Raw genomic sequence first — 22,275 nt, 5'->3', positions numbered from 1 at the left:
TTTAGGAGAATCTGGGTCATGCAGATTTGTCAGCAATATGAGGTCATGGCTGTAATCGTTGTGCTCCTTAGAGAATGCAGTAAAATTTCAGATTGTGTTTTAGACAGGAAGCTTTGAATACAATTGAGATAGTAAAAAGACAACAACATATTGAAATATGGCTACTGTTACTTTATGCCTTGTTCAATCTCATGTCTGGTCAAATAGAATTATTTTAAGTTTGATTTCTTTTATTGTTTCCATCAGAGATTCATATTTATACATAGGAGAATTGTGTAAGAAAAAACCCCCTTAGTGTTCTGTTCTCCAACAGTTTTCATCATTGACTGTAACTTTTTAAATTCTTTGATGCTCTTTTAGATAATGATAGTAATACTGTTAATCTTTCTTGAATTTTAAGAGGAAGAAATAAATAGCTTGAAAATTCACTTTCATTTTATTTTATGGTTAGATATTTTTTGTTAGCTTTTTTAAACCTAGAATAAGTTTGCAAGAACAGTTGAAGGGATACCCTTTACCTACATTAACCTATTGTTAATATCTTACCTCACTGATGTTATCACTCATGTTATCATTCAATATGTGTGTATTTATGTGTTTTACACTACGTTCATATATTATATGTGTGTATATACATTTTTTACTAAACCATTTGGGGTGAGGGTAGTTTTGTTTATTCCTGTTTTGGTAAGCTTTATTATCTCCTTTGTTGTTGAATATCCACATTCATGACTTAAGTGAGACATTTTAGTTTGATTTAGGTGGTGATAATCTAAGCATTCTGGTAAATTTGTTTTTCCATGATTAGTAATTTTTTATCCTAGCTATAACTTTTTTATGCTCAAATTCTAAGTCCACTATGGGAACATGTAGACCAGTGGAGCCAGAATATGCCCTGTTTCCTGTGTGCCTTTGAGGTGTTTTGACTAGCAGTCTCAGGGCAGGGGAAAAGGGGGAGGTGGTGGTCCGTGGAGAGGCTGGTGTTCACTCCCCACAGAGACAGTGTGCACTGCTTGGGATAGAACCGCTGGCCGACCTTGTCACTTGGCACATAGTCATTACTTTTAAAGTGTTAAAGGTGGATTTTAGTGTGAAAATTATACATTGAGCACAAATGTTTCTCAGCTCTTAGTCTGCATAGATTCTTGATTTCTGAGTGTTCAGACTAGTGTTCTGTTTGCCACTCACCTCATTACTATTCTTGTATGCATTGATCCAAATAACAGAATAATGTAATAGCCTTGTATGTTCTGTCTCCTTAAAATTCAGTTCCAGAAGGACTGTGTTATTACTTTACTTGCAGTTTCTTACTACTATACTGGAGTAGGCTTTTAGTACATGCTGACTGATTTAAATGATGATATACCTCACACAGCTGCTCTGTTTTGTTTTTGTTAGCTTATTCCATGAATCTGTGGAATCAGCAAGACAGTGTCCTTGGTCACCTGATGGGCTGCTTGACATTTTCTATACTTTATGTTATACATGTTAAGCCCAGAACTATTATTTCAGTGTATATGCATTCTGTATAAACTTTAAGAGTTTAAAAGTATTTTAATAAAATATTTTATTATATTATTTATTTTTAAAGATTTTATTTATTCATTTTTAGAAAAAGGGGAAGGGAGGGAGGGAGAGATACATGAATAAGTGGTTACTTCTCTTGTGCCTCCTACTGGGGACCTGGCTGGCAACCCAGGCATATGCCCCAACTGGGAATAGAACCAGCAACCCTTTGGTTCCCAGGCTGGCACTCAGTCCACTGAACCACACCAGCCAGGGCAGGTTTTATTATTTTATACATCTATTATTGAATGTTCAATACTTTATGTATGTTGTCTTTAATTTTTTACCCAAATCTTACAAAGAAAGTGAAATTATCTTTGTTTTACAGATGAGAAAGATGAAAGTATTAAAATAGTTTGGATTTTAGATAATACCTTTCTTATTATTTTAATGTGAAAGTTAAGATACTATGTGGCCTAAACAGCTCACACAGAGCCTGGCACATAGTAGCCCTTCATAAATGTTTGTTTTATTACTATTGTTATTGTTGTTTGTTGTTATTACTCTTATCAATGCTAGCGTCTCAGCTGAGGCATAGCTATGGTTCTGCCTGATCTGAATCTATAGTCTGTGATGATTATATTTGATATTTTTTGAAATGTAAATGGAGTGAACATTATATATAGAGTTTTATTTATTGTTCTTATGCAGCTGTGCTCTCAGTTATTGCAAAGAAGTTAGGTGTTAATGACCTCCTGGAATAAGTTTCCATCATTAGTTTTAACTTCCAAAGCCGTCCTTTAATTATTAGGGCTGACCCGGTTTACTGCTGATGACACTGTTCCTAGAAGCTATGCTACTGATGGTGACCATTGTGTGGACTCAGCACAGGACTCCTGGACTGTGCTGCCCACTCAGCAGAATCCTGCAGATATGCAGTCTGCCTAAACAAGGCATCTGTCTGCAGTGGAGGGATTTATCTATAAACCAGAAAAAAAAGATTTGTTTTAAAATAGGTTGAGGACTCCGACTAAATTGTTCTCTGTGTGGCATTTTGTGTCAGATTTAAAAAACATGGCTAGAGAGCTAGTTCACCTTAGGGCCAGTCAGCAAATAGCCTGGTGTCAGATTCCAGATATACCGCAAGTTTACATTTTACATTGAGACCGCTTTTATCAGAGGGCGCTGTGTTGTGCACATGCCCACATGAGGGCAGGAGGCCTGGTGTGCAGAACATGCGATTGATGAATGCCCCAGGGAATGATGATAGGGAGGTGGGAGTCCTGTGCCAACAAAGGAGTCTTTGTTTTGTAGATGTTTTCATCATTTTGGGCAGGGTTATTTGAATCCAGTAATGGATGGACAAGACCTTCTCTGCCTGTGCCTATAAATTGGGAAATCGTTTCTATGTGACATGTGGGTACTATTCCTTTAGGAGAAAGGAGAATTGTGTTTGGTTTTCCGATGTGCCCTGTAGGTTTCCCAGGGACTTCTCAGGTGACAGGACCTTCAGGGATAGGACTAGGACTACAGAGTTGATTCACTGTGAAGTTAGTGGGCCGGAGCTTTCAGGGCTCCTTAATTTCCCAGGCTCTGACCAAGACCTTGGGCCTTATCCACATGATCACATGTAAAACTTGAAATTACAGTGTTTTATTCACTGGCCATGCTGCATCTGTCTGCCCAGCATTGGGAACTGCCTTGCCCACAGGACCTCAAGACAGACTGAATAAAACCAGTTTCTTCTTCTTAAGCCATGGAATATTGGCCACATAGATATATCACTTTGGGAAACAGTTTTTAGGAAAGCCTCAGTGCACTCCTACAGTCTGAATAGATCACCCTCGATTTGCCCTTCAAGTTCTACTTTAGTTTGATAAAGTTATAAATTTGTCATTGGCTTAGAGGGTCAAGAACAGAGGCAGTTTCAAGGACTCTAAATACATTCAGATTCTGCGATAAGGTATGGACTTTTCTATTGCATGATGCTGAATTCAGAGAGGTGACAGAACTTATTAGTGGATAAAGTGAAAATTATAGCCTGTGCTGGTAAAAATTATGGCTCCAGTGCTACAGAATGAATAGAAAAATGGCTTTTTATGCTATCTTCTGTTATTCATCACTTTTTAAAGAAAAGCATAGAAGAGATGTTCTTTTGTTTATTCTGGCATTACAGACATGACTACCCTGTCTATACTACCAGAGAATCCAGTAGCAAGAAGCTAATAACTCTAGTCACTTACATTATCTTTATTATACAGCATGAAGAAACAGAACTTTTAAAAATGACAAATCAAATGTTGTGCCTTCCTAATAACGTTCTTTAAAAAACTCATTTTAAAACTTAAAAAAAAAGGATGTCACATGGTATCAGGTAAGATTGAGGTCTTTTTCTCTCTTACTCTCTTCTGTACTATTTCCCTAGTGCAAAGTGTATGAGAGTGGGCAGGGCCAATTTCAGAATCTGGTTAACAGCATGCTGAGCTGGAGATACATTTATTTTGGGCTTAGTGGGATATATTAGTGTGAGCCATATGAAATTGTCATTTTTGGAGGTCAAAAATGATTGGACTTTGGCAATTTCGTATGGTCATATGTGGTCCGAAGTTACTTCAGTGTATAATTAAGTTATTTCTACTGTCCAAGTAAAGAAATGTCTTCCAAGAATCTTCCAGCTGCTCCCCGAGCCTGTAAGTAGAAGGCTTGGTAAGTAGAAGTACATGCCAGAGGTCATTCTGTGATATGCATGTGCTCTACAGCACCTGCCACATAAAACATGTGGGTAGAAGAATCATCCAAAACTTTGACCATGATAGAGGAAAGATTGAGCTATCTTTCTATTCTCCAAAGAAAATATTATACAATCCTTGAGATATGACAAGGAAGCCAACATGTATGAGCTAAAGCAAAACAAAACACTAAAAAGAGAAATGTATACAGAAGCATGTCTAGCAACTATTTGAACACATAGGCAGTTCTAGATTTTGTGATAATTGTCATGTTATTTGTGGTATTTTGAAATTGATTTTTCTGAAGGTCTCCCCTGTCTCTATTACATAAGCTTGAATCTGCCCCTAATGGGAAGGATATGAAATGAGATCACATTAGCAAACAGGAACCCAAGGATCTCTTTCAGAGATTATTTTATAATTTCTTAAATTGGAGATCAATGATAGTAACATGACTGATTTCCTTTCATAGTAAAAAAGGGTATGTAACAGATTAAAATGGATTATAAAAGTGATGCTAGAAGATACAAGGTTATGTTTCTAGGGTTAGGGTTAGAGTACTTTTCAAAAACTGTAGCAACTGCATTTCTCTCCCTCCCTATCTTTTCTCAACACTGTTTACTACTATCTGTCTCCTTTTGAGAAAAACTGAAGACATATAGGTAACATCAATGAATGAGATGCTTACATTAAGAAAACTAGGTTGGGTTTGAAAGGCCTAAGGACACCTTCCAATAGTTTCCCTTTTGTTTCTTTCTCCTGATATGTTACTCTGATCACTTTTTTTTGCCTTTTCTACAGGAGTGCACTGGAAGGTGTTTCTAGAATCAACAAATACATTATTTATTAATAAATTTTCCACCAACACTACCTCCTCAGTTTTCATGTGTAAATCGGGTGTTTGCTCTTCTGTCCCATTGTTTTATCTTCTCTAATTGCACAAACCTTGTGGAATCTGGGAAACTCTAAGGAAAAAAGTAATGACATTCTTACTGCTGCACTCATCAAGTCCCCGAATGTGAAAAATAAACTAGAAAACTAAGGATCAGAGATTCTATTAATGTATGTTTTTCAAAGAGCTTTTCTTTAGTGAACCCTTGCCAGGGAGAATGAACTGTCCCATGAGGGACCTTGATTTATTCATGGTGGATATGAGTAGATTGGGTGGATATTTAAATATTTTATACTCCTTTGCCCTTTGGAATATAACATATACATGCTTTTTCTTTCCATTGTTTCTTTTATCAGAAACATCTATGATAGACAACAAACATCATGAATCAACTCTTCATAAATCACCTGTGAGCATCAAAGCAGGGAGACCCTGAATGTAATGGCTACCTATGGCCCTATCTCCTCCTTTCTTATACATTTCCCTGTCTTGGTGAATGTGATACCAATCTTACGTTGTAAGGCAAGATGTGAGGCCTGCAAGAAGCCCCATGATGAGTAACCATATCGAGTTCATGCAAAACTCTGTAGTCTCTCCTTTCATTGACCTCAAACTCTTCTGACTTCTTCTGTCTTGTTCAGTGCACAGTGACTAGAGCATCATATTGATTCATTTCACAAATGTTGTTTATTGTTGGGGAGAAATGAAATGGTGGGTTGGGAATCTTTAGATTGCTTCCTCCCAGACCATTTTCCACTTTTGTCCATCCTGTTCTCTGCCCTGGGAAGAAAATTAATCTAGACTATATTATTATTTTTTAAATTTTTATTGATTGATTGATTGATTGATTGATTTATAGAGAGAGGGGACAGGAGGGAGAAAAAGAGGGAGAGAGGCCCAGTGTGTGAGAGACCATTGATTGGTTGCTTCTTGCACTCTCCCAACCTGGGGACCTGGCCCACAACCCAGGCATGTGCCCTGACTGGGCCTCGAACACATGACCTTTCAGTTCCCAGGCTCGCACTTTGTCTATTGAGCCACATCATCCAGGACCCATATATTAAATAGACCCCCTGGGAAGAGAGCTGAGGAAGGGACAAGTATGAGTTTAGGTTATTTTCTTAGCTCTTTCCTTACAGATGACCTCAGGTTGACTGCTACACTCTTCTAATTTTCAGTTTTTTTTTCTCCAGGCAGCCCTCTCTAATGGACTCTTGTGATTTCCAGTATCCTTCCACTTTTTTATTCCTTCAGGGATAAAGGGGATGGCAGTAATCCTACTCTCATTATCCCTGAGAGTTTTCATTATCCCATTTGAATTTCCTACATTCTTCAAACACCCTATCCTTTATTGGATTCTTCACCAATTATGTTAATTTTAGTGGGGCATCCATTTCCTTCTAGGACCCTAACTGATCAAATGCTAGTCTAGGAAGAGCTCCATGAGGCTTTGACATGGTCAGTGACATCTGAAGGAGGTGTGGAAAATGCCTTGAAGATGTGTAGGAAAGAACCTCTGCATAGAAAAACAACAGCTGTTTCCTTGGAGTGTTGAATGGACAGCAAAGTGGACTGGGTGGCTGGAATTAAGTAAGCAAATGGGAGAGCAGTAGGAAATGAAGTCGGTGGGATAGTAAAATGAGATGGGGAGGCCATGGAGCACCTTATAGAGCTTGTTTTCAGTATGAAACTGGAAATCATTAGAGGTGATGATGGATTTATAATGTGTTACTCTGGATACTTGTTCAGAGGATAGACTGTGTGGGGGTAGAGGTGGAAGCAGGAGGCCGGTTAGAAGACCATTGAGAAAGAGGATGGCGATTGTAGCAGCAAAGATCGTGAAAAATGGTGGGATCCTGGAATATGGGGACAGGTTTTGCTGATGGGTGTAGGATGTTAAGAGAAGAGTTATTCCAGATTTGTTCCAGATTTGGCAACCAGAAGGATGAATCTTTAATTTCTGATATGAAGATGGCCATTAGAGGAAGAATTTAGGGAGAAAGTTTAGAAATTTGCTTTTGAACTTGTTAAGTTTGAGATGCATTGAAGTAGATGCATTGAGTGTGAAGTCCATTGGTAATGTCGAAGATTAGAGATGCAAATTTTGGAGTCATCAACATATTTCTTGTATTTAAAGTCAAGACATTGAAATTATCTAGACTGTTGATTCTCAAATCCTTACTTGGGCCTTCTATGCTTTTTTTTTTTTTTTGGTAACTTTTTAGGATTTTAAGTAAAAGGCAATTGCAATAGTAAAGAAATCTTTATTACCCTAAACACTCCTCTGGCAGTGAGGACTGTGGATTTCTACAGTAGCTATTTGTCACCAACTAGGCGTGTGAATTTACAGCACATAACACTCCATAGGCTTAAATTCCCTAGACTTAACTTCCGTAAGTTATTTGTTTGAAAATGAAAAAAGAAAGTTAAGTTAGATTACTGGTATTACCATAGTTCTACAGATGCCCCTCCAGATGGGCTGCAGTGGGCTGGGTGCACCAAAGATGTCTGAGTCTGTCACTGTTTCCGCAGGCTGTTACTGCTCTGCATTAGTTTCTGCCAAAGAAGACATTTTTGAGCCACAGTGTCACCCATTTAAAAATCTTAAAAAAATAGTTAGTTACTTATCTTTTCTACAAAAGATTTAATCTTCAATTAATTGTGGGCAAAGTTTTTGTCAGCTTTGAGAGCTGCCTTATCTCTAGACCATTGCCTCCCACCCCCAAATTTCCATTCTGTTCCGCAATTGTCTTCCCAGGTAACTATTCTTGTTTGCCTCTGAGGTATAATTTAGCCTTAATATTCTTTGATTATAGAGTCTTAGGACCTTACATTTGAGACAAACCTTAGAAATGATCTCTCTCAACCTCTTTCTTGATACAGGATGACCACCACATGCGTAAGAGTAGTTATTCAAAATCTATTTGTGGACTGCCAGGGACTCATCAACTGGGATGGTAACCCATTCCATTTTGTAATAGCTCTTATGCTTTCTTATGTGCAGCCAAAATAAGTACCTTTGAAACCTTTTCTGTCGTTTTACCATAGTGATTTGAAACACTATCTGTGGTTAGTGGTTCTCGAAGTTGACAGGACATAAGAATCACTTAGAGGGTTAAGATAGATATTTCACCACTCTCTTGCCAAAGATTGTTTGAGCAGATCAAGAGATGGAGTTCAGCTCTACATTTTTAATACAAATTTCATGTGATTATAACTGTAGGTGATTATTATAACAACACAGAATATTGTGAAATGGAAAATTCAGTTATAAATTTGTGTGATATGAGTCCAGTTTTGTATGTAATAAAATCTATATGTTAAAAAATCAGTTTAGGAGAGTATCCCCAAAATGTTATCAATGGTTGGTTATTTTTGCTTGTTGGAGTTTTTGACAACTTAGACTTTTACTTATCTTTACATTCTAATATTTCCAAAATAAGCTTTATATTCCTTTTCTTATTAAAAATAGTAAATTTTAATGAGTGATTTATTACCTTCACTGCTTATCATAAAGGTGATTTTTTTTTTATAAAAGATGGGTATTTTCATGGATGAAAGAGACCTTTCTAGTCTGACAACATTTTTATTACTCCTGCGTCTTCTCAGGGCACATGAGGGACAGTAAAGGTCCTTCAGTAAAAAATACTGACTACTCTGGTCTTCTCTAAATGGTCAGCTTTGGCAGTCATCTCATTATTCAGTTCAAGGCCGTTTCATCTGTCACCCATTTGTTCTTTCAACAAATGTTTTGTTCTAGGTTTTGTGTCACTCACTAAGGCTCTGGAAAAACACTTGTGGACCAAGTTCCTACTATATCAGAGGAAGCAAAGGTATCAAAAGAACAGAGGAGCTATCTCTCCTTGGGCAGCTCTGAGGTGGTTTTACTTAAGAGTTGCTCAGTGAAGTCTCTTGAAAAGTGAGGCGCTGTCTTATCTAAGCAGATGAGATGGTGGTAGTGGACATATTTCCTTGAGAAGCATATGCAAGGCCATAGAAATGTGACCTAGTGTGATGTAAATGAGGAACTGCAAGTATTAATAATTTGACATGTCTAGAGGGCTGGCTGCCTATGAAAAATTACAAGAGGTACCGAATTTTTCGGACTGTAAGACACGCCGGATCATAAGATGCACCTAGGTTTTAGAGGAAGAAAATAGGGAAAAAAATTTTGAAGCAAAAAATGTGGTAAAATATTTAATAACATAAAGAACATAAGCCATCCCCCTCCCCACAGTGAGCCAGGTAAGCTACATTTGGACTATAAGACTCACCCCCATTTTCCTCCCAAATTTTGGGGGAAAGAATATGTCTTACAGTCCGAAAAATATGGTAATTTGGATAGGTAAGCAGGAGTCTAATCTTCTAACATTTTATATGCCATTTTATCTTATTTTGTTTTTATTTATTTATATTTTTATTTTCTATTTTTTGTAGAATTTATGGGGTGACACTGGCTAATGAAATCATAGAGCTTTCAGGTGTACAAAGAATTTGGGAATTTGGGTGACTAACTGGATCCACTTTACAGCGGGGCAGCAGTCTGACGGATAGATGGAAGGGGTGGCTGTGGCCGGGGCCAGTGGGGCTGGCTGGAGGATGATTCTGGTGCTAAGAAAGAGGCAAGAGCTATTAAGGGTTGGGATTAAGAGGACATCCTGACCCGTGTGCATATGACCAAGAGGGAGGAGTCTGGCCTGACTGTTAGGTTTTTTGTACAGAGTCTCTGGGTGGATTGGATTCTAGAACCATTTTGAATATTACTATTCTGTCACAGGAAAGAATGAGCAAAAAGTACATGGTATGTTGAGAAGAAAACAAAATATCTGAATTCACTCTCTGGGCATTATTTTCCGTGCACCCATCCTTACATTTGACTTTAGCATTTCTAGGACTCAGAAGTTTGTTGAGACACCCAGAAAGTTTTTATTAGATGTGATTTCATAACTTCTCATTTATGCTACTTCCTTCTTTGTCTGTGTGAATCTAGAGATAACTGTAAAAGAGATATTACCTTTTAGAAAAATCAGAAAGTCATGCCACGAATGAGCAGGAGAGATGCCAGAGAACAAGGATAAGTTTCATGAAATGTTGGCTGTTCAGTGGGGGCAGACAATTTAAAAGGGGCTGGAATCCATGCATATTTACCAAATAGGGCAACACATCCATATGGTCTCTATGGTCCATTCTGTTATTTAAAACTTGATTTAAATAAATTTACATCAAGCCTCTAATACTAAGTGAGCTTAAATGAATTTTATGTGCTAGTGGTAGCTACTAATATAATGTAGGTAGTCTGTTGATATGCAAAAGTAATTTCCTTTTACCTGTACTAAGCAACAGACTGCTGACAGATTTCATATATTTTTAAAGTTATTGTACATTTCAAAAAGTAACATATGCTTTTATAAAAAATTGAGGTATAGAAATTTAAAAGCCTTCTTACTTTCCTCTGCTTCAACTTGATGAATATGCTTTCATATTTATATGTGTTTGTATAAATGTCCACTCATTATTTCTTGAAATATATTATTCAAAAGATATGAAATAAGACAATAGAAATAACAAGCTATGAAAAATATGCAGTTTAAGTATTGATAGTCAGCAGTATTCTGGCCGTACAAGCAGGTAACAATATTTTGGGCAAGAATGCTTATCTGTTACTAAATAATTAGTAATTGATTTAGGTTAAGCCAGGATTAATTGTCTGTGTAGTTGTTCTTTTCCATTAACTCAAAGGGGATAGTAATTATGTGTGGTATCTCTTAATCTGCAAATTCTTCTCTAATCACCCCAAGAACCTACTAACCTTCTTTTAGTCAGATAAAAACGACCGAGGAACACAAGAAAAGATAACTCTTTAACCTCCGGTGTCTGTTAAAAGTACAGTTAGTTTTGTATTCCTCAGAGCTGAAGAAGGGGGCCATATGTTAGAAGAAGTAAATGTAAAAATGTGCCAGTTTTACAACTGCTACTGTTTTCTTGCTTGAATTTTAATGATCATACTATCAATCTTTCAATTTTGTCAGGAGCTTTGCCCGCGAGCCTAAGAACAGCGGTTTGAAACCAGATGATTTTCTGAGGTCTCTTCTTAAGACCAGCTGCAGTTTGGATGCGATCACTCATTGTTCTGGAATAAGCAGCTTAGACCTTACTAGCCACCCCATTGACTGTCCCTGTACAAAGCTGTTTCTGTCCCACACAGGCAGGGACTCCAGGCTCAGCTGCTGAGTATGCTGAATTAATCAAAGCATACTTAGACCACATTCCCCAAAGACAAGTGATTTCTATAGTGACTCCACCCTAACACTGTGAGCTGCTCCTTTTCAATGTTCCTCTGACAGCTGGGGACCTGAGAGCAGTCTAACCCCGGGAAGGCAGCTCAGGAAGAGTGTTCTCAAAGGTTTATTGACGAGCAATGTGGATTTACATGCTTTGCCAGTTGGGATTTATAACTAAGCATTTTCAAGCATATAGAATTTCATAAGTACTGAATTTGGTGCTGGATTGCACTGTTCCATTTAGTCCCCATAACACCTTATCAGATATTCGTGATTATTTCTGTTTTATACAGAGGGAAATTGAGAGCGGCTAGGATATGTGTGTCTGACAACGTAGGAGGAAGAGTGGTTTTTCATGTTGGCTGTATTTTAGAATCACCCAAAGAGCTTTTTTTGAAATAAAAATTCCTGAGTTTGTGGCACATGAATTAGATTAGAATCTCTGAGGGTGGGCCCAGGCATGGCATCTTCAAACGAACAAACAGACAGATCGATAAACACACAAACAACCTTCCCAGGTGACTTGCATTTGCAGCCAGGGTTGAGAACTTCGGTCCTAATTTGTCCCTGGACTGGCGGCATTTGCATGAGGTAGAAGCTTGTTCGAAATGCAGTGATGGGACTTTCCCGGACATACTGTATCAGAATCTGAATTTTAAAAGGATCTGTAGGGAACTGTTTGTACTGCTTTTGCAACTTTTATGTAAACCTAAAGCTCTTCTAAACTTAAAAATGTTTATCATGAAAAAAAGACAATGTTTGGGATGCAAGGATCAAAACCCTTCCTCCAGAAGCTCAGTCTTGCAAGAGAGAAACTTATTAAGAGGCAATTTGCTAAGAGCTGTAATGGAAGTAATGTAGAAAGTGCTGTCACTTTATGGAAGGAAATGAAAAATGCTGCTTGGAGAACCTTGTCAAAGGAAGGTGACTTGAAGGCATTCCAGGCACAAAGAAAGACGCAAATGACAATTCTTTAAGAAAAGTTGCCAATGTAAAGAGAATTGAAGAAGAACATGAAACGGAGCCCTGATGAAAATACAATGTTTGATGCACATGTATATGTTTTTAAAAAGATGATAGGTACTAACCAAAATGGAGGGTTAATGTCATACAAGAGAAGTACTATAATAATTAATGGAACAATTTATTTCCCTTTTTTGAAAAAAGTCAAGTAATGAAAAGAAATCAATCATTCATAGCATTAGCACTCTTGAAGAGGGTTGCAGACAGGCCCTTTTTTGGGATTCTTTTTCTGAAAGCCATTGTGACCCTGCTCTCCTCTAATGATTCAGTGTCCTGAAGGTGCCACGCTCAATTTCTCCACCGGACTTTCGTGGGGGCTGTTTCCTCTGCTGGGCTGGGGTGACCCCTTCTACTCCTGGTTAACTCCTCCTCATTCTTCAGCTGGGATTCTGCTCAGAATCACTTCTTCAAAAAGCCCTTTCTCATTTAAATTGTAGGTTGGGGGCCCTTCTTCTGGGTTCCTATAACATCCTGTAAATGTCACATTGTTGCTAATGTTCTTTTTGTCTGTTTCTCTCATAAAAGAGTACCTTGAAGCCAAGGGTTATCTCTCAGTGTCTTCTGTGTCTCCAATACTTTGCAAACTGTTCGACTCAATAAATGCTTTGAAATAAGTGAAAGAAGTGAAAATAATAACACATTTTTGCCCTTAGTTTATAATGACAAATAAGTAATCTCTTATGGTCATAAGGGATTGAAATGCTCTTTGCATTAATAGCTAGGAGGAAGTTTAGAGACTTCATCTTGTGCAGAACATGTCTGGCATATAGTAGATTCTCAGAAAATGTTAGTTGCATGAAAGAATGAACATTCTCATTTTGTACATGAGGACTCTGGTTTAGGTTATGTTAAAGATGTGTCAGCATCTTATTAAGAGAATGTGAACTCAGATATGGCTGATTACTCATAAATTAAGAATAATTTTTATAGTTTCCAGTTGTTAAGAACCTGTGCATGTCAGGTGTTATAGAAATAATGTACACATATAGTAAACAAATACAGTCACATTTAATTCTCTAAAAAAACATATGAAGCTAACATTAGATTTGGGGGCATGGACTTGGGCTCAGAAATGTGTGATTATAGAGCTCAGGCCCTTTTCCTAATCAGTGTTTTTTCTGCTCTTCCCTGCTACCTCCCTTTCCTTAAGAAGCACCTGCAACTGCTTGCACCTTTCTTTTCATAGAAATTACATGGTTGGGGATGAAAGAATTGGCCTTTGGTCACTAATTTTCTGTATGCCCAGATACAAATCACTGAAGTTTTTTTTTGTCAGTCTCTACATTATAAGTAGATCTATTAAACTATGTCAGAGGTTTATTTATTCTGTAGCAAATATCTGAAAGGTGAATGTGTGCTAGGCACTGTTCTAGGTGCTGAAGATTCAGTAGTGAAAAGGACAGACAAGATCCATCATCCCACAGACTTTACATGATGGCAATTGAGGCTGAAAATAAACGGGTAAACTCGAATAGTGATCAGTGTCATGGAGCAAATAGGACAGGGTGACAAAGAAGAATGTGGCTGGAGTAAGGTGAGGACATCCGTGGATGGGTGGTCTGAGAAGGCTTCCCTCAGGATGTAACATTTAAGTTGATACTTGAAAGCAAAGCAGGAGTCAGCTGTGACTACCTTTGGGGAATGAAGAGTTCTAGGTTGCTAAAGACCAGTGTGGCTGGCAGGAAGATGGTGGCAGGGGATGAGAGGAGAGGCTGGCAAGTCCAGATCATGGACTTAGATTAAGTGGCACAGACTGTTTCTCACACCCTAGTGTGTAGATTCTCCAGGGAAATCCATGATGATGTTTTCACATCTTTGATGCCTTTGCTATCTTTGATAGCTTCCAACATCTTTGCTTCTTTTTATGTGTGTGGGAAAATTTTTTATTATGAGTAATGTCTCAGAGTGGAAGCCAGAAACTTGCTTCCACAGCCTCTTTTGCATCAAGGACACATGTGCCTGACCCAGACTCTAGGTCAGTCAGATGCACACAGGTAAAACTTTAAATTGGAAATTAGTGACAAGAAACAGGCACCATGGAATCTATTCTGGCAATGATGGCGGCTGATACATTTCATCCATAGGGACAGCTCTAGCAGAGTTTCTAGCATAGTGTCTGGTGCCCAGATCCTGGTTAGCCAAGTGGAGTTCAGGGAGAGTACTTGGTGACGGTAGCGGTGCTGAACTCACCGGGCCATTTCTCTGCTGTTATTTCAGTACCATTTCTGACAGCTTACCTTGGTTCTCTGGCCATCCTGGGGTTTCTACAAGTCTCTCATACTCATTTATAAATTTCTTCTTATTTAAATTAACTAGAGTATATTCCTCTTAGCAATTAAAAATCCTGTGTCACTGTCTCAAACTGGAGAGTAAGGGTCAGGGAGGTTTACTACCTATGTCTGAGAAGCATTAGATTTATGAGAGTAATTCCAACTTTAAGTTCTGGAGGTGTACATACTGCTTATCTCAAAACCCTGTTTCCCATATTTTTATTTACAAAGTTAGCATTGGTAAACTTGTTTCTGCCTTAGAAGCCTACCTTATTCTCAGTACTCATGGGAAGGCAGACTAATTATTCAGTTGTTGTCTTCTAGGAACCTCTTATTGGCCTCCATTAACTTAAAGGACAGGATTTAATACAAAGATGCTAGACCAGAACTTTCCGCTAGCACTTAGATCTCCCCAGGCTTCCAAGTGTATATTGCTGATGAGGTACTTATTGCCCAGACCGATCTTTCCTCCCAAAGCCCACCTTGTTGGTTCAGCTAAACAAGTATTTAATTATTAAGCACAACTCTAAACATATGTGCATATTTAGAGACATTTTAGTATCTGTTTAGGAATCATTATTTCAATAAAATATGTAAGCATTCTTGCATTAGGTCTCCTGTGCTGCATCTGGGAAAGAGCATCTAAAATTTAAGTGTTTTTTAATAGCTACACAAAAATAAGGTGAAAATATGTTTATAATTATCACCACCCCCATCTGTTCCATACATGTTCCAGGCTGGTCTCAGAAGGGTTGTTAAAAATGTAGCTACTTCTCTAAAATGGCTTTCCATTTTTATGCCTCTTTGGCTATTCCTCTCCTCTGTGTTGAAATTCCGAATTTTCTCTAACTCCTGTCAATTTTATTATTATTTATTCTTATATTTATAGCTGAACTTGTTTTCATTTTCACTGACATCAATTCAATGCAGGTTTTTCATGATGACTAATAGTAAAGAAAATCTCCTTCCCAGAATTTATTTAAGTAAAAATGATGATTGTTTCCTGGGAATATTTCACTTCTTTTGCTTAATGGAAGTTGCTCATTATTACAAATAGGAGGGGAGTGAGGGGCCTCATTTTTCTCAGGCATTATCTGCTTTAGTGCCAGTATACACTACTAAGAGGAGCTTACTTTGAATATCAACAGAAAAGCAGATTTTTGATTCAAAGTGTGTTTATGAGAAATGTAATCATTAGGCTTATGCATATTTAGGCTTTGCTTTTGCTAGTGAATTTTCAGAGATTCCTGCTTATTTCATGCCTTGTCAGTAAGTTTTTGGTGACTCACTTATGGTCACTTGAGTATTATTTCCTAAGGATCTTCTCTTTGTCTTTAAGGGTTTAGAGACAATTCTTCTGGTGGAAAATTCTCCTTCTGGAATGTCTTTTCTGGTTGCCCCTCCTCCTCCCCCTCCCTTTTGTTTTAATACATGATGTTCATTTTAAATTATGCATTACGGCTGGAGATGTGCGTTTGTTGTATGACTAGGGAAATTTTGAGAAATCAAAGTAAATTTTCTAAATGAATGGCTAGGTGATGGATGTATGATGGTTTACATATATTTCTATATGTTTGATTTTCTTTCATAATACAAAGTTAAAAAGAAAATGTTATATACCATACTAAAATAACCCTGTGACTGAGGCAATTTGCTAGACATCTCTGAGCTTCGGTGTCCTTGTTTGTAAAAGGAATTCATAAACAAAGGAATAACTATTGGATTTAAAGGATTAGAATTTTATCAGGATATGAATGCTCTAGTGTTCCAGTGCAGACTGTACTCTAAAATACTATTCACATGTTGAGTATTGATTATAAAAGGACTGTGTGCAAGTGTCACTCAATGTTTATTAACCTAAAAGACCTGGACAGAGATTTGTATAATTATGTTTTGTACTAGGACAATGTTGGGTCATGGTGGAGGCTCAGCGAGGGCATGTGCTGGCTTTGGAAATGGTCACTTGGGAAATGCTGGAATAAACTCAAACAGAACTTGGAACCACAAACCCTTCATTTTCTGTGTTAGTCAAGAAAATGCTGATCTTAGTTAATACTAGATGTAAACATTTCTTTATTGGGGATATTCTCCTTAATATCTTAAGTTAATATTGGTTTTGTGGGTGCAGGTCTTTAAAATTGGAGAGAATGTCACTGGGGAAAGAGGCCTAGGCTAGTTTCTCAGGAGTCACATGGGAACGTTCATCTGCCCCGAAAGATTGATTTAGAGTTACTATATTGTGGACATTTGATTCCAATTAAGAACAGATAACATTTATTCAAATTCAAAGTTCACTCTATGCCTAGAAATGTGCAAAATTTATAACAAATTAATCCCATTTCCGTTTCACAGTTACATGATGAAGGAGTGCTATCACCTTTTGTTCAATGGATGAGGCAGTTCACTGTGGCTCAGGGAGGTAAAATACTTCACCCAAGTTCATATAAGTGAAAAAATGATAGAACCAAGAATAGAAATTACCATTCTAACTCTAGGACCTATGGTCTTTACTACAACACATTGGTTCTTTATAACAATTATTTCAGTCCAGTCTTTTTTCTGAACATTCTTGTATTTCTTTCTCTTTATAATATATGTTCCTCTATTCAGCTCTCTGAGCAGACACACATGAGATTTTTATTATAACACTTCAGAAAGTCCACTTTTGAAAATGGAAATGATATACACAAAAATGTACAAATGCAAATAACTATTCACATATTGTGTGATTTTCCTAGCTTTCAGAACAAGCATTAAAATTCTGGTGGTTTAAAACAACAAATTTATTTTCTCACAGTTCTGAAGGTCAGAAGTCTAAAATCATTATGTTGGCCAGACTGTTTCCTTCTGGAAGCTCCGAGGGGAAGTTGGTTGATTCTCTTAACTCGTAGCTATTATAGGCAGTCCTTAGCATTCCTTGGTTTGTAGCTGTTTAGTTCCAGTCTCTACTTCTGTCTTCATGTGTCTTTCTCCCTGCATCTCAGGTCTCGCTCTTCTTTCTTTTGTAAGGACACAAGTCATTGGCCTCAGGACCCATTGTAAATCTAGCATGCATTCACAGGTACCAGAAATTAGGATTTGGACATATCTTTTAAGAGGCCATTATTTGACTCACTACCTATTTTGAACATTTATATTAAAGAAACAAGTGAAATAGTACAAGTACAATACAAATTTTAATTTTAAGTCATCTCAACTCATATATTACTTAGTTTTAAGTGTATTTTATGTAAGAATGTCATTTTATATACATAATATCACTGCCAGAGATATCCCCCAAGGATTTTATATTTAATTTTATTTTCTTTTTCTGTCTCACTAGTAAAAAATATACTAATTATCATCTATCAGTTATTCCCAGGATATTCAATTGCATATGCATATTTAGTTCCTCATTACTTAAACTTTGATATTTATAATTATTCTAAGAGACTCTAAATGGTAAAAGATATTACATATTCAATTGATGTCTCCTGATTCTCATTTCAAAGCACTTACCATCATGACATAGAATGTTAGCATTAGACTTAGTGAAGAGATAATGAATTAAAAATATTGACATGATAAAGAAGATGTAATAACATTTGATGATTGGCCAAAATTGAGGGCATGTAGGAGAGAAAAGCCAAACTGGGCATCAAGAAATCTGGATTCTATCTGTTCTCAGCATTTTACAAGGTCTGCTCCTCTGTAGAGTGGAATAATAGTAATAATAATAATAACAACAACTCTAGAGAATAAAATGACCACAACATGTAGATTGCTAAGAGTCCTGGATAGAGTGACTCATGGAAAAATGTGGACATAAAAATTTGAACACACCTTTAGAGATAAGAAAAGAAGGAATGAGGATGATAGGTGTTTTTTACATGTTTAAAGCAATCAATTATGTTTTTTTAACACAAATTTAGAAATACTATATTTGTGTTTTAAAAGTTTAGTGGCATTCTATGGAGGAGATGCTGACTGAACAATAAAGAATGGTTCTATAGGGTTAGACTATAGGTCTTCCTAGCCAATGGTATTGGGAGAAATGTTGATAAGGTAACAGTACAAAATGGTTACATTAGTGTAATTACAAAAAGGATGTGTATCTACTTAAACTGTTTTGTTTTAACTTAAAGCTTATACAGATGTATTTATTTGTCAAACTTTTCATATAAATTAAGGCCTTTCCTTTCAGTATGTGTCTGCTGGTTGACGTTTTGTAAAGACTTTCTTTGGTAAAAAGTTCTCATTGCAGATCACCCCAATGATCACTTCTTCAAACCGGAAGGAGAACTGAGGGATACCTATAAGTGACCTAACTGCAAATTCCATTTAGACTGTAATAAGTTTGTCTCAATCTCTGATAGCTGTGTGGCCCAGATATATATAACAATGGGACTGAATACCCGACTACACTGTGGTTTGATTAGAAAGGAAGGATGAGGAATGGATGCCTGTTAGGCAGTCAACAGTTTTCATGACAATTAGCATGAGATAGATGCAGTAAGTGTGGTGGGAACAGAATTGCTTAAGTATGTGTGGGGCAAAGTCTAGTAGCTTTGGGTGTTCAGTTAGCTATAGGCATCGGTAGGTATGGTTTACATTTTAATGGACGGTTTCCATAAATCTGCTATGTGGTCAGCCGGTTAAGTGGAACTCTGTTTTGAGAACCTCTGCTCTTTTCATTGAGTTTAAAAAAATGCTACAAAATCCTCACAGAAGATTCAAAAGGAAAGAATTTACAGAGAAAATTGGATTTGAGCCAACTTTGAGGAACAAGATAGTAAAATGATTCATGATAAGGGGAATGCCTGTTTGTCTTGTGGGGCTGAGAAATTATTCCAGGCATTTGTACCACAGGCGGAGAGATAAGGGGAGAGAAATTTCCATTGATTTCAATGTTCCAGAGAGAGTAGTTCTGTGATCATGGGTCATCTAGTTTTATAGCTGTTCTTGGGTGGTCCTTTCCTGGGTGGCCATTCTCACCTCACTTCAGCATGGCAACTCAGAGATGAAATGTGGATGTGATATTCTTGGATGGTTTAAAGCTGTCCTTGTTGTGTGATACTATTTGTATATCTATGCACATACTTGGTTTATGATTAGGTTCTTTGCAAAATAAGGTCAAACACTTTTGTAAAAGGTATAACTTTGTTATTATAAAAACAATTAGGAACTTATTTTCATTAATGCTATTTTGCCAAAACTCTGAGCAATGCTTAGAAATATCTGCTTTCTTACAAACTTTAGATTATGTACTTTAGGCTTTGCCAAAAATACACTTTTGCTTACTAAGTATGGTTTTGAAAAATTGTCTTCTTTATTGAGTCTATGACCTGTCTGTAATGCTAGCTGTGCAGCAAATGTACCTCTGGCTCTGCATCCAGTTATGCAAGATGATTTTCCCAAATCATTAGCCTCACACCACTCTTAGACACAGTCTGCACTATCAGCCAGTTGCCCCTGCTGTCACAACAGAACACTGCAAAATGATTTTCAAGGTCCTTCTTACTTTACTGATTTCCTCAAATACCTCCAAGAAACTTCACTACACTTCAGCTAAATTGTTGATCCCTCAGGAGACAGTGAGAGGAAACTCCTTCAACAGGCCAGGAAGCAGCATAGAATTGTAGGAGGGTGCAGCCAGGGGGCCCCCAAAAGAAGGACTTGTAATGAGGTTCAGAACTCAAGGTGTCCAGGAAATATTAGAAAGATATATAGGATGTCCTCACCTTCCACCACAGGTGTGAGTTGGGGGAAGGGACACATGGAGCAGGGCCATTCAGAGCTGTTTTGCACAGCAACTAACCATTGCAGCTAACCTCTGGTGTGGTTATTTGGCACATCTATAATCTTTAACTGGTTGCATAAGTATGTCAAATAGCTGTGGCCATGCTCTGAGCCAGGGGGATGGAAGGAACTTCCCCCGAAGATGTAACTGGGAGGCAACTCCCCCTAGTTATAGCACCTGCGTGAGAGCTTGGAGATGATTGGCTCCACGACATGGGGCCACCCCTGTGCAGACTCATGGATGGCAGCCCAGTAAAACTGGAAGGATATTTAAACCCAGACTCAGCAGCCATTGAAGAGAGAACTATGCGGTTTTGGCTGAGTGGAGACTTCTGCAGCCATGTAAGGAGGGAGCCATGCGGCTATTGCAGTGGAGAGAGGATCACACACTTTTGGCACAGGGGGACCACCCTCCCCATCCCACTGCAGCCATGAGAAGAATCACCATGCAGCTTTAGCAGAGAACCACCATGCAGCTTCAGCAGAGAATCACCACACGGCTTTAGCTGGAGATCCTGGCAACACAGCTGATGGTGCTGGGAACCTAGGAAGGCCTACGAGCTAAGACAGATTACTGGAAAGAACTGGGAGCTGCCTGAGCCATGGACTTTCTATTTCTATTTCTTCTATTTCTACTTCCCTGAGATACAGTACCCCAGACTGGGCAAAGCAGGGAAGGAAGGGCTGTGTGTTTGTGGGTATTTTAAGGGACTTTGGGATTTTGACGAAGACATTAAGTCATTACTCTTTTTTTTTAGATTTTATTTATTTATTTTTAGAGAGGGAAGAGAGAGAGAGAGAGAGAGAGAGAGAAAGAGAGAAAGAGAGAGGGGAACATCGATGTGCGGATGTGTGGTTGCTGGGGGCCTGCGATGCCTGGTTCGCAGCCTGAGCTCAATCCACTGAGCTATACCAGCCAGGGCAGTCATAACTCTTAAGGCTGTGTAACTTGAATAAATAATTCCTTTCCTTTTCATCAATCCCTAACATGGAGAGCTATAATTCTCTGGCTTAGGGAAAGGCAAACCTAGTACAGGGGGACCCCAGGAGAAACGGGGGTCAATTCGGTAGCAATGTGGAACCCTCTTTTCTGGTGGCCATCGGGGAGGATCATGGGAGACCACATGCACAGTAGCTTTAAAGTAATGCAACTACTTGTACATGCGCAGTAAAGCCCACCAAAACTAGCCAGGAAAGATCCGCCCTATAAGAATAGAGTCCCTCCAGCCCATGAGGTCAATCTCTGCTTGGAGTTGGCCTGCCCCCATGTTCTCTGCTATAAACTCTGGGTGTCCGGTTCAGTTCTTTGTCCCGATCACTAAGAACCTGGTTACCTGTGCCCACCTGTGACATAAAGAAGAAAACAACAGTTGAAAAATGTAAACGTTTTGTGAAACGATAATGTGTTCAAAGCCTATAAATATTGATTGCATTATTTTCAACAGGTACTTTGCAGAAAATATATAAATCTATGAGGTATTATAGAACCAGTAGTGTTAAACATTAAAATAATTCCTGGTTTTATTGAAATGTGATTGAAAAATAAAATTGCATCTATTTAAGGTATTAAAAAAAAAGCCCTGTATCCCACAAAAGTAAATTAGTCTTTAATACTATGATTTATCAAATACTCATTATGGATTTTAAAGGCTCCTTTTCCTCAACTCTACAAACCTATTCTTGTTTGTTTTCTTTTGACTCTTTTTAATTGTCCTCATTAAAAATTTCTGTACAGTTGAGTGCACTTGATTTGCACACAGTGCACTCAATTTGTGGATACTCCAAAATGACTACTT

The 22,275-nt window shown here is 37.9% G+C and overlaps 1 protein-coding gene and 1 pseudogene across 7 annotated transcripts in view; both read left to right on the top strand.

Annotated features, from left to right (window-relative positions):
- The window catches only part of GULP1 (GULP PTB domain containing engulfment adaptor 1), a 219,195-nt gene that overhangs the window by 20,251 nt on the left and 176,669 nt on the right, over positions 1-22,275 (top strand). The gene's annotated exons all lie outside the window — the stretch shown is intronic.
- LOC123813715 lies at positions 3,263-3,587 on the top strand (annotated as a pseudogene).

Source organism: Phyllostomus hastatus, unplaced genomic scaffold (assembly GCF_019186645.2).
Source record: "Phyllostomus hastatus isolate PE091 unplaced genomic scaffold, TTU_PhHast_1.1 phas_contig_1, whole genome shotgun sequence".
Taxonomy (NCBI): Eukaryota; Metazoa; Chordata; class Mammalia; order Chiroptera; family Phyllostomidae; genus Phyllostomus; species Phyllostomus hastatus.
This window is presented reverse-complemented; position numbering and strand designations above follow the sequence as displayed.